Raw genomic sequence first — 14,424 nt, forward strand, 5'->3', positions numbered from 1 at the left:
TATATATATATATATATATATATATATATATATATATATATATATATATATATATATATATATATATATACACTATATATACAACTATACAAGGAATTTTTCTTGGTGACAGAAGCTTCCAGTGCACAAACAATACAACAACAAGAAAGAGATAATAAAATAAAAATAGAATAAAATAAAATAAAAAGCAAATAGAAATAGAAGTATATATATATATATATATAAATACACAATAAGACAAAAATATACATATAGTATGTACAAATACAAATCTGTTATATACAGTGCAAGGGAATGTAATGCAGAAGAGGTAGGATATGTTCAATAGTGGCTATGTCTCGTTTGGAAGGCTGTGTCCTCCGGAGGTCGCATTTGTCAGCTGCATACGTCATCGAGGCTGTCTCATTTCAGAAAAGTGAGTAGGACACTTCGAATGCAGCCTTCAAATGTGACCTTCTTTCACGGGATTAGGATGCATGAGGCGTATCCTTTGTGGGCACTCACAACCCACAATTCTTTGTTTCAATGGAAATGTCTAAAAAAAACCATTTTCATATTCAAGGAATGTTAATTCCCAAGTTGAAGTACCTCAGTAGATGGATGCAGAGTATATAATATGTATAATTATATTCATATATATTTAAAATAAAGTATTAGACTAAAAGTACACCTGTAAAATCTTTATGTCATTATATCTCTCCTAAAATTTACCTCATACATTCTCTTCTAAAGGAACTTTTTGTTCCCTTCTCACTCAAGGTGCTGGCACTTGTTAAAGAGTGGCGTGCTGTCATAGCAACCATGTTACCTTCCGTTTCCGTTTTTCCTATGAAGGTGGTCTCATTTAAACGAGACTTGTTTAAAGGAGGATGCTCGGTATACTGCAGCCTTCAAAGGAAGCGTCCTACCTAGCACGCAGCCTTCTAAACGAGACACAGCCAGTATAACTGACTAGGCTGTGTATTGCATGTAATTGTAGTATATTTTCAACTGTTCATAAGATGGATAACCTGAGGGAAAATAGCCTGTTCTTGTGCCTGACGGTTCTGGGGCTCAGTGCTCTGTGGTGTGTGTGTGTGTATATATATATATATATATATATATATATATATATATATATATATATATATATATATATATATATACATACTGTATATATAGTTACATGTTTGTTGTTTACGAGCATAGTTTGTACTAATTAAAAGTATTTACATTGATATGTAGAACAAGCGCTAAATCGGTACTGTCTCTTTAAGAAAGGTTGCAGCGTTCCACACTATACACTATGTACTTACAGAATACACTATGCACTCAGCCATGTGGGGTTAGGGGTGTAACGATCCATCGATCTGGATCAATGCATCGATCCAATAACCAACGATGCAATGTTGTCGATACAACGCGTAAATATCATTATAGATTTTATTTAAAAAAAAATTTTAAGATGTACTTTTATTTTAATTCTCATGTCAGCCACGTCACTACGCATTTCCGTCAGGCGATGAAGCAACCTGATTACATTCATTTCAGTTTATGAGCGCTAAATACGCTTTTCATGTGGGACACGGATGTGCGCAGGGTCTGTGAAGCCAAATGGCGCTCTGCTATCCATGCGCGCACGTCAACCGGGCTTCCCGCGAAACCTGAGCTCCAGTAACAGGATTAGTGCGAGTACGCCAACAGGGCGCTCTTGAAAATGCGAGCTCTCCTGACAAATGCAAAGAGGCCCACGCGCGCGATTAATTCGGGCTTCCATCGATATCTTTGCGCATGCGATCCATTTGAATTTTACATGAGAATTTGCTATTTAAAATTACCATGGAGCAGTTCAGCCATCATGTGAAACGTCTTGACAACACCGACATTCTGAACAGCACTAACGAGGGAAAGAGAAATCACCTGCTCAGCACTAGCATCAGTTATAAGACTTTACACATCTGCGCATCAACACCCTTAGTCCCTTACTAACATTTATCCCAGATAACTGTAACAGAATGTTTCATTGCAACTGTGGAAGTTGTAGCCAAGAAAACCGCAGATAGCACAGAGAGTTGGAAACATGTCATTGGTATGTAAGTACTTTGAATTGGATTAAATTGAAAAATAAGCTGTAATCAAATGATTGATGATCACTTGTGTGTGCCGTTATTTTTTATATTATTATCTGTATAATTTTTTTCAACATCTGAAGTACCTTATTTTGTTGTGGATGTCCCAATGTGGATACTAAATTTGCACTTTTCAGAGAGCTCAATAAAATATTCAAATTATAATTTGGTTGCATTTGAGGGCAACATTTTTTTTATTGATTTTGTAAAATAGGCACATAGTATCGGAATATCGATCGCAGGGCCCTGAATCGTATCAAATCGAAATTGTATCACGGCAGACTTTGAAGTATCGGCAAATTTCGGATCCCAGGCCAAGAGAATCGATATAAGATCATATCATGATGAAACGTCCGATTTACACCCCTATGTAGTGTATGTATTGTCCTAAATGGAACACTTAACAGTTTTCAACTACACAGGAGCATGCAGCTGATGGAAGTGACGTTTTCAAACACACGGGATGTGATGCCACTCAGTTCAACACTTATATCTAAAATAATGAACATATTCACTATTAAAAGAGACATCATTCAATGACAAAGGGATCTCTTCTTTGGACACACATTACACAGAACGAGTCAAACCAAACTTTTACTCTCAAGATTGAAAGGATCTCTGTGCCAAACTTCTTCTTCACTATACTGCTCAATCGCTGGTGAGCGAAATCTGAATATTTGCCAGCTAGTGGCAAATCACAGACAGTTTTAGTTGCATAGCTCAAAATGTGGTCACGTATGCATGTGATGTACTTACATTGTAGAGGTTTGCGCATAGAGTAAAACATCTATTTGGGATTTAAGAATCAATATCGAGATCTTTCAAATGAAGTCATGATGCATCGTAAACCGATATTTTTACCTAGTCCAATTATCAAGTACATTACTTGGGTTATGCGTTGCTAAAATAGTATTATTTATGTAGAATTAAAAACATGAATTATGTGACAGCTGAAGCATGTATGCCTCCTAAAGAGTCTCCTGCATCCTAATCCGCACCCTATCCGCTCTAAATAGTGTCCGTGATTAGAATTAGGGTGTCCCAAATCATAGTATGTTGAGATGAGTGTCCTAAAGTTGCTCGGATGGTCTACTATTTCCGGTAGATTTTCGAAGTGTGGATCTGTGAACACTTTTTCGGCTAATATTGCCCACAATCCCATGCTTGATGGAAGAGGAGTTTGACCGTTTGCTTTAGAACCACAATTGTCATGCGCGAAACACTACAAACATTGCAGTGAGACCGATGCCGCATCATCAGTTCATCGTGTTTTTATAACATAAAATCAGCATTAAATGTTACATAAGTCTGGTTGAACACTGTGAAGAGGAACTACTTACAATGTTTTCTTTTCTGGATGAAAACGCTGGTCGCCTCATTAAATTGCGAATGATCAAGCTGCTCCATTTACAGTGATCAGAAATTATTGAGTGAATAAGAATCTTCATCTTACCATCGTGCATTCTTTTATGTCCATCTACTGTATTTGTACTGCTTATTGTGGATGTTCTTGTGTATTCTTAAGAGTTTCTTTCTTGAAAATAATTTTTAAGGAAAAGTTTCAGCACCATATTGATTAAAAAAACGGGATTATCATAAACAGAAAATGAAACAAATTAACATAGTCTGTTCTCATTTTATATTTGTCCTTTATTGGATAACTAAAATATAGCAGAGATCAGATTCTATTGCAATGAACTGTTGTAATGATGTAAACAGTAATGTGACTGCCAAAGAAAAAAGCAATAATCAAAACAATTATTCAGCATGATGTAATTCAAGTGTTCTGTCTCTCCGACTGGTATAACATTCAAGTTAAGTAAATAATCATATATTTTTTACTTTAGTTGAATGAGTCATTTTTGATCAAATCTAGACAGGCCCCATTTCCAGCAGCCATCACACCAACACTTTATACTTGAGTAATCATGCTAAATTGCTAATTTGGTACTAGAAAATCACTTTCCATTATATCAAACACAGTTGAAAGCTATTTGTTTCATTAAAAGAAGCTTAACATTATCTTTGTGTTTGTTTTTGAGTTGCAACAGTATGCAATAGACTGGCATGTCTTAAGGTCAATATTAGATCAAAAATGGCAAAAAAGAAACAGCTTTCTTTGTAACTCATCAGTCAATCATTGTTTTGAGGAATGAAGGCTATACAATGCCTGAAATTGCCAAAATAATTGAAGATTTCATACAAAGGTGCACACTACAGTCTTCAAAGACAAAGGACAACTGGCTCTAACAAGGACAAAAAGAGATGTGGAAGGCCAGATGTACAACTGAACAAGTGGATAAGTACATCAGAGTCTCTAGTTTGAGAAATAGACGCCTCACATGTCCTCAGCTGACAGCTTCATTGAATTCTACCCGCTCAACACCAGTTTCATGTACAACAGTAAAGAGAAGTCTCAGGGGTGCAGACCTTATGGGAAGAACTGCAACACATTCTGCACATCATACACTGAATAGAGATAACAATTGGAAAAAATTTGATTTGCATTAAATATACATTACTACATGCAGCATTATATCAAAACATCAGCGGCTCTCCACATGAACACCCTGTGACAGATCTTCAATGACGCGCTGTTTCTTTTCCCATGCGGTTGGAAGAATTGTAGGGTATCATAAATTAAATGCAATGAAGAATAGTGAATGAATCATAGTAAACATGAAACGAGTAACTTACATGTCATGATAACTGTAAAAGAATATTGACAGGTTGGTGTATACAGTGACAGGAATGGATGCACGTAACTATGCGCCCAAGGGACCTTTGGTTTCAAGATGCGATTTTATGATGATATAGTATGTCCCAATACTTGCACACTTTTTGCTACACACTTAAAAGGAGACATTTTTCCATTACAAAATGAGCACACACTTTAAGGGCATTGTGTACTGTAAGTAGGCAAACTGGGATGCAGCAAATGACTTGCATGCAACAATGAACAAGGAGGAAATACAGATATTATTCTGAATTTGTTCAGCAAAAAAAAAAAAAAAAAAAGTGTTAGGAATTAGCAATATGATTATTTTTTGACAGAGTAATCATTAATGTAATCTAATTACATTTAAAGAAAAGTAATAAGTAATTTGAGATGGATTACTTTTGAGTAATTTACCCAATACTGTTCATATCATATAGAGTAGGTCAGTATTATGACATTAACAGTGTCATACTGTATTATATCAACATCTGGTGGCCAAAAGTTTGGAATAATATACAGAATTTGCTGTTTCGGAAGGAAAATTGGTACTTTAATTCACCAATGTGGCATTCAACTGATCACAAAATATAGTCAGGACATTACTGATGTAAAATAAACAGCACCATCACTATTTGAAAAAAGTCATTTTTGATCAAATCCATTTTCAGCAGCCATCACACCAACACCTTATCCTTGAGTAATCATGCTAAATTGCTAAATTTGGTACTAGAAAATCACTTGCCATTACATCAAACACTGCTGAAAGCTACTTTTTTCATTAAATGAAGCTTAACATTGTCTTTGTGTTTGTTTTTGAGTTGCTACAATATGCAATAGACTGGCATGTCTTAAGGTCAATATTAGGTCAAAATGGCAAAAAAGAAACAGCTTTCTCTAGAAACTCATCATTCAATCATTGTTTTGAGGAATGAAGGCTATACAATGCCTGAAATTGCCAAAAAACTGAAGATTTCATACAAAGGTGTACACTACAGTCTTCAAAGAGAAAGGACAACTGGCTCTAACAAGGACAGAGAGAGATGTGGAAGGCCAGATGTACAACTAAACAAGAGGATAAGTACATCAGAGTCCCTAGTTTGAGAAATAGACACCTCACATGTCCTCAGCTGACAGCTTCATTAAATTCTACCCACTCAACACCAGTTTCATGTACAACAGTAAAGAGAAGACTCAGGGGTGCAGGTCTTATGGGAAGAACGGCAAAGGAAAAGCCACTTTTGAAACAGAAAATCAAAAAGAAAAGGTTAGAGTGGGCAAAGAAACAGACATTGCACAACAGATAATTAGAAAAGAGTGTTATGGATCTTAAACCCATTGAGCTTTTGTGGGATCAGCTAGACTGTAAGGTGCGTGAGAATTACCCTACAAGTGCTACAGGAAGCGTGGTGTGAAATGTCACCTGAGTATCTGGATAAACTGACAGAAAGAATGCCAAGGATCTGCAAAGCTGTCATTGCTGCACGTGGAGGATTTTTTGATGAGAACTCTTTGAAGTAGTTTAAGAAGTTATGAAAAAAAAAAAAAAATATATTACAATTGTAATAGTAATATTTCACGTTATTAATGTCCTGACTATACACTGTGATCAGCTGAATGCCACTTTGTTGAATAAAAGTATCAATTTCTTTCCATAAGAGCAAAATCTGTACATTATCCCAAACTTAGTATTTAATAAAAAACTAAAAAACATACATAAAAAAAATGCAGCATTCTCTATTGTCAAGGAATATGTGGGATGGCAATGTTAACATATCAGGCTATTTTAAAATTGTGATTTTCAGGCTCAGGAATGTCATAAACAGTAATAAAATCCTAAAAAGTCATGGAAATTTTAAGTGAATATAGATTTTTTTTTAGTTATGCTCAGCTAAAAAAAAAATATTTCCTCAGCTTGAAATTGCTCTTTGCAGGTGTAATCTATAAAATAATTTTTTTAATCATTTTGTTTTATCATAAAAAACTGGAAAAGGCATGGCTTTTCATTGGTAAGAAAAACTGAAACTGGCACAAGAGTTAAATAGAAGTTGTTTATAAATTTTTTGAGTGTATTAATTTAGTTATTTGTCACCTCCAACCAAGCCATTTTACCCCAATGTGAATTTGCACAACAGAAAGATAAAATACGTATTTAACATGTTTATAAAAGATTGAACTAAAAGTTACCTTTTCACTCATAGATGTGTGAAACTTTTTATAAGGTCAACTAAAAGACGCATTTACCAAACAGACACAGAATTCAGGCTTGTTATTATTCGTCTTCTCCTCTCTCTCATCTTTTCTGCCTCTATAGACTTTATTTCTCTGAAGACATGCTCAGTTGCTTGTGGAATGCAATTTTGTTCTTTTCTTCACTCAGCCTCTCCTCCAATTGCTCAACTTGTCCACCCCTCACTATATAGCACATTCAATTGCCTTGATGTTTTTTTCTTCTTCCTCTTCTTTTTGCAGGCGAGACTCTTGTAATTGACAGAGGACCCCATCTCATGTAAGCATTCACTGCTTGTCATTGTACAACATGTATTTATATTAGCGCCACAATGAGGCCATTTGATCCTAGGTTATGGTATGTGATTGTCAGTAATGCGAGTACTTGGTGGTTGCCTTTGTTTGAACCAAAGTGGTGGCCTGACCTTAGCCCATTCAGTGTGGTGACCAAGTTACGCAGGCCTCTGTGTTCTTTTACTTTCTCTCTCTTTCTCTTACAGAGCCGAGTTTAGTTCAATACACTGTCACAGATATTACCTCTTCTACAGCCATCTCCTCTCTTTTTCCCTGTTGCTAAAGAAATTTTGGTTCCCAAACCTCAGTCTTAACTTTTTGCCTACAGCAACAGTTGTATTTAGGACTCAACATTAGGAATGATAAGAGGGTTCATTATAAATACACTGTTATGCAAAATTACACTGGTGACTATAATAAACTTGAGTCCTAACAAGCTCATTTTTAAAGCAACAAGGAGATGCCTTATTTTTTTTTTTTTTTTTTTTTGCTTGTTAGGGAATCATGTATAGCCACCTGATGAATGTGCAATGTAAAGAGATAGCTTTACATATTGAAACTGAATGATAAGCGGCCTGTTGTGTCTTAAAGGTAAAGTTTACCTAAAAATGGAAATTCTGTCATCATTTACTCACTCTCATTTGTTCCAAACATGTACTACTTTTTTCTTCTGTGGATTGCTTTAATTGCATCTTTTTTTCCATACTAATGAAAGTGAATGGTGACTGATGCTATCAGTCCCTAACATTCTGCCTAACATCTCTCTTTATATTCCATGAAAGAAAAGAAATGTCATGTTTCGGTGAGTAAATGATGACAGAATTTAAATTTTTAGGCATGTGTTTAAAGAATCTTAGAAAGGTATATATCAATATATCCAGGGTTGAGGAGTAACGGAATACATTTAACAGGATTGCGTATTTACAATACTAAATATTAATAACTGTATTCCACTACAGTTACAATTTAAATAATTGGTAATCACATTACAGTTACATTCAAAAAGTATTTTGATTACTGAAGAGATTACTTTGCCTTTTATTGTAATTTCCATATAAATGATGCAATCTGTGGAGCTTTTGAACAGCGGTGAAACACTTTCTTATGGTTTGTTTCATTTATACGAGTGCTTTCACACTGTTGTGAGTGAAAAGGTGGATATGACGGCAAAAATAGTTAACCTTGTGTAAATTGCCATGTGAACATTTAGCTTTATGCTAAGCTAAAATAAAATTTCTTGCCTTTACATGCATCAGTTACCAGGTGAGATTATATTTTAAAATGAATTCTATGAAGAAAATTCACGTTTGAGCATAACTTCTTTTCTCTAGTAAGACCTTAGATATTAGGGCAAAGTACTGCAAAAATGTTATTCTTAATTAGAATTTAAATATTGTTCCCTATCTGTCACTCACTCGACGTTGGTGTCGATGTAGTGACACTAGGGGTCACTTTTGGGAGCCCGAGACACTTCTGGTCTTTGATAAAAGGCCAATGAAAATTGGCGAGTGGTATTTGCATGCCACTCCCCCGGACATACGGGTATAAAAGGAGCTGGTATGCAACCACTCATTCAGATTTTGGAGCCGAATGGTCATGCTCATTGAGCTGAATAGCACTGTTCATTCACCTCTGCTGGATCTGACAGCGCATTTCAGCGGCTTCTCCCTCCTCTGCACTGGTGCACTGCAGAGAACGCCCCTAGGCACTTCGGCAGAAAAACTAGAGAGTATATTTTCTGAAAGAGCATTTTTCCCCTCTAAAAGAGTATATTTCTCTAAAAGAGCGCACACATGGAACATCTTTTTAAAGACGCGTCTTTCTAAAGATGCCTTTCCGATCGTGTGTTATTCCTGGTTGAGGTCGTTTTCTCTCAACTTCAGATGGTCATGATCGCTGTCTTTCGTGTCTGGGCGCGACCCACACGGAGGCAGCGTTTGTGAATGGTTCATGTTCTCACTGCGAGAACATGACCATGGCAACTTTGCGGTCGCGGCTTGCTTTCGTAAGACCCCAGCGGCTCCCCGCCTCGGTCCTTCTACCTACGGGTATGAGGTCAGCGCGGCTAGCACCGGGGGCGATTTGGGGACCTCAATGGGATCGTCTCCGCCGGGTATCCCCCCGCGTACCTCCCATTCCCCAGCACGCTCATCTGCCCCAATCGGGCTTCCGGATGAGTTCGCCGGCTCATCGCACGGCGAGTCTGGCTTCTTGTTCAGAGCCCGCGAAGATGATGAGCTCTCGAGCGCAGCATCGGAGAGCGGGCTTGTCCAGTCGGACGCAGAAACCTCAGCTGGGCTTCCCCCTTCGGGACGATCACCCAGTCACAGGCCGATGCCGAAATGACGGACATGCTTTCCCGGGGCGGCCGCGAGCGTCGGGCTAGAGTGGAACCCTCCGCTCTCCCCTGAACCCTCGCGGCTTGATGATTGGTTTCTGGGCTCACGGCGCTGCTCAAAACAGCTGCGCCCCGCTCCAGTGCCATTCTGCCCGGAAGTGCATGAGGAGCTGACGAAGTCATGGGAGGCACCTTTCACTGCCCGGCCCCAACTCCGCAGTTCCCCCGCTCTCACTACCCTCGATGGCGGGGCGGCCAGGGGCTATACGGCGATTCCCCCGGTGGAATGCACTTATGCCCGCAGAGCGACACCACCTGGTGTGGACGCCCTAAGCTCCCGTCCAAGCCCTGTAGGCTCACGTCGTCCCTGATGGCTAAAGCCTACAGTGCTGCTGGACAAGCCGCCTCTGCCCTGCACGCCATGGCTCTCCTGCAGGTCCACCAAGCAAAGGCGCTGAAAGAACTGCACGAGGGTAGTTCCGCCCCAGATTTGATGCAGGAACTGCGCTCGGCGACCGACCTCACCCTCCGGGCGACAAAGGTCTCTCGGGCGGACGATGTCCACACTAGTGGTCCAGGAGTGCCACCTGTGGCTCAACCTGGTCGAGATGGGCGAGGCCGACAAGACACGGTTCCTTGCTGCCCCCATTTCCCAGGCGGGCCTATTTGGCGACACCGTTGAGGACTTTGCCCAGCATTTCTCGACGGTGAAGCAGCAGACGGAAGCAATCCGGCACATCCTGCCCCGGCGCGGCTCAAGATCCCGCACCCCGTCTGCTCGTCGCCAAGGGTGTCCCCCTGCAGTGACTGCACCGGCTCCGCCGCAGCCTGCCCCTTTGGCCCGGCCCCGGTGTGGAGCCCACCGCAGGAAGCCGACGCCACCCGTCTCACAGCCGGCGCCGAAGAACCCACGGAGGTCCTTGAAGCGCCCCTGAGACGGGCAACCCAGGGACGAGGGAACCCACTCACGTGGAGCTGGTAGGAAGACCACTCCATCCCCCGGTGGAGGGCCGGGTGGAAAATCTTTTGTTGCCTTTTTGTTTGATTTCAAGTGGCTGCGGTACCCAACAGTTCAGCAAAAGAGCGGCTTCCTTCCTCCCTGGGTCACATACCCAGTGTGTACAGTCGTCGCCACGACTACCATCCACGGGCTTTTTCTTGCAGGATTGGTGCTCCAGCGGTGCCCTTTTCGCCCCGAGTGCCCAGCTGTGGCACACAGCCACCCCCGATGTGGCAGCCTCCACGGGTTACGAGGACAGGCCTCTTCCTCCCCCATCCCAGGCTGTTCCGGGGGTGGTCACAAGGAGCCAGGTAAATGCTTTGATGTCCCTAGACTCAGCACGGCCACGATGTGCTGTGGCACCTCGCACTCCGCCCCCCCGTGAGGCCCCACCTGCCGGTACGTCCAACGACGTCCGGCATCAAGATTGGTTCGCGGCGGTAGACCTGAAGGATGCATACTTTCACGTCTCGATCCTTCCTCGACACAGACCCTTCTTGCGGTTCGCTTTCGAGGGTCAGGCGTATCAGTACAAAGACCTCCCTTTCGGCCTGTCCCTGTCTCCTCGCGTCTTTACGAAGATCGCAGAGGCTGCCCTTGCCCCGTTAAGGGAGGTGGGCATTCGCATTCTCAACTATCTCGATGACTGGCTAATCCTAGCTCACTCTCGAGATGTGTTATGCGCACACAGGGATCTGGTGCTCTCACACCTCAGCCGACTAGGGCTTCGGGTCAACTGGGAAAAGAGCAAGCTCCTCCCAGTTCAGAGCATCTCTTTTCTCGGTTTGGAGTTGGACTCAGTCTCCTTGACGGCATGCCTCACAAATGAGCGTGCCCACTTGGTGCTGGCCTGTTTGAAGGCATTCAAGCAGGGAACAGCGGTTCCACTGAAACTTTTTCAGAGACTCCTGGGGCATATGGCATCCTTGGCGGTGGCCACCCCGCTCAGGTTGATGCATATGAGGCCGCTTCAGCACTGGCTCCAGACTCGAGTCCCGAGACGGGCATGGTGCCACGGGACACACCACGTGGCCATTATGTCGGTCTGTCACCGTCTCTTCAGCCCTTGGTCCGACCTCTCGTTTCTACGAGCAGGTGTTCCCCTAGAACTGGTCTCCAGGCGCGTCGTGGTCACGACAGACGCCTCCAAAATGGGCTGGGGCGCTGTTTGCAATGGGCACGCAGCCGCCGGCCTCTGGACGGGTCCGTGACTGCATTGGCACATCAACTGCCTCGAGTTACTGGCAATTCTGCTCGCCCTGTGGAGGTTCCAGCCTTTGATCCAGGGCAAGCACGTGTTAGTTCAAACGGACAGCACGGCAGCGGTAGCATATGTCAACCGCCAAGGTGGTCTGCGCTCTCGCTGTATGTCACAACTCGCCCGCCGTCTCCTCCTCCGGAGCCGGCAGCACCTCAAGTCGCTGCGAGCCACTCCCATCCCAGGCAACCTCAACACTACAGCGGACGCACTGTCACAGCAGGTTTCCCTCAGGGGAGAGTGGAGACTCAACCCTCAGGTGGTCCAGCTGATTTGGAGTTGATTCGGACGGGCACAGGTGGACCTGTTCATCTCCCAAGAATCCTCCCACTGCCCGCTCTGGTACACCCTCACCGAGGCTCCCCTTGGCATAGACGCGCTGGCATACAGCTGGCCCCCCGGACTACGTAAATATGCATTTCCCCCAGTGAGCCTGCTTGGACAGACTCTGTGCAAGGTCAGGGAGGACGAGGAGCAGGTCGTCTTGGTAGCACCCTACTGGCCCACCCAGACGTGGTTCTCGGACCTCACGCTCCTCACGACAGCTTCCCCCATGGCGAATTCCCCTGAGGAAAGACCTTCTTTCTCAGGGACGGGGCACCCTCTGGCACCTGCGCCCAGACCTCTGGAATCTCCATGTCTGGTCCCTGGACGGGACGCGAAAGACGTAAGTGGTCTACCACCCGCGGTGGTAGACACAATCACTCAGGCTAGGGCCCCCTCTACGAGGCGCCTGTATGCCTTTAAGTGGCGTCTATTCGCTAAGTGGTGTTCTTCCCGACACGAAGACCCCCAGAGATGCGCACTCGGATCAGTGCTTTCCTTCCTGCAGGAGAGGCTGGAAGGGAGGCTGTCCCCTTCCACCTTGAAGGTGTATGTTGCTGCCATAGCAGCACACCATGACGCAGTTGATGGTAAGTCCTTAGGGAAGCACGACCTGATCATCAGGTTCCTAAGAGGCGCCAGGAGGCTGAATCCTTCTAGACCGCACCTTGTTCCCTCATGGGATCTCTCCGTAGTTCTTCAGGGTCTACAGAGAGCCCCCTTTGAGCCTTTGCAGTCAGTCGAGCTTAAGGCACTCTCCTTGAAGACTGCCCTCCTGCGCTCACTTCCATCAAGAGGGTAGGTGACCTGCAAGCTTTCTCTGTCAGCGAAACGTGCCTGGAGTTCGGTCCGGGTTATTCTCACGTGATCCTGAGACCCCGACCGGGCTATGTGCCCAAGGTTCCCACCACCCCTTTTAGGGACCAGGTGGTGAACCTGCAAGCGCTGCCCCAGGAGGAAGCAGACCCAGCCCTGTCGTTGCTGTGTCCGGTGCGCGCTTTACGCATCTATTTGGATCGCACGCAGAGCTTTAGCGTCTCTGAGCAGCTCTTTGTCTGCTTTGGTGCACAGCGGAAAGGAAGCGCTGGCGGCCCAGTCGGATAATCCCCCTTCTTTTTTAGGGAGTGGAAAAAGAGAAGGGGAAAAGAGGCCATGACTGGGTTAAGCCTGTCTCTATCTTTGGGTAGTCGACTTGTCCCCAAAAAGGGCCGTTCAACACTCATAACTGTGTTGGGGGAGGTTACGTGTCGACCTGGTGTGCTGGCTATGAGGCACACAGCAAGTCTGCCCACCACACACCGCCAGTTCATGTAACACAGTTCAGCTTTGTTGCGTTTTGTATAGGGACCCCTAGTGTCACTACATCGACACCAACGTCGAGTGAGTGACAGATAGGGAACGTCATAGTTACTGGTGTAACCTCCGTTCCCTGATGGAGGGAACGAGACGTTGGTCCCTCCTGCCACAACGCTGAACTACCCGCTGAAATGGCCGGACCTTATATCGGCTCCTCAGCGTAAAACCTGAATGAGTGGTTGCATACCAGCTGCTTTTATACCCGTATGTCCGGGGGAGTGGCATGCAAATAGCACTCGCCAATTTTCATTGGCCTTTTATCAAAGACCAGAGGTGTCTCGGGCTCCCAAAAGTGACCCCTATGTCACCACATCGACACCAACGTCTCATTCCCTCCAGCAGGGAACGGAGGTTACACCAGTAAACATGACGTTTTCCTGTAAAAATATCTAAAACAAGATACATTTCCTTGAGTAGCAAAACTTCATACGATATTTAGGCTTTTTTTCAGAGAATGTATTTTTACAGTGAAGTGTATTTTCTTACTTTATAAACAAGTAAATAGTCAAAACAAGTGAAAAAAATGTGCCAGTGCTGAAGTAATCCCAAATATTTAGATTATGTTACTGACCTTGAGTAATCTAACGGAATATGTTAAAAAATGACATTTTACAGCATGCATTCTGTAATCTGTTGCGGTATATTTAATAAAAAAAAAAGTAACCATCCCAACTCTGTATATATCCTATGAGCTGGGCATGTAAGTGAGGGCATAATTTGTGCATGTCACAAGAAGTTTTGATCCCCCCCCATCCTCCAATATTCTGATTGGTGGTAGACTGATATGGGTTGATCCCTATG

The sequence above is a fragment of the Myxocyprinus asiaticus genome, chromosome 21 (genome assembly GCF_019703515.2).
Source record: "Myxocyprinus asiaticus isolate MX2 ecotype Aquarium Trade chromosome 21, UBuf_Myxa_2, whole genome shotgun sequence".
NCBI classification, from domain to species: domain Eukaryota; kingdom Metazoa; phylum Chordata; class Actinopteri; order Cypriniformes; family Catostomidae; genus Myxocyprinus; species Myxocyprinus asiaticus.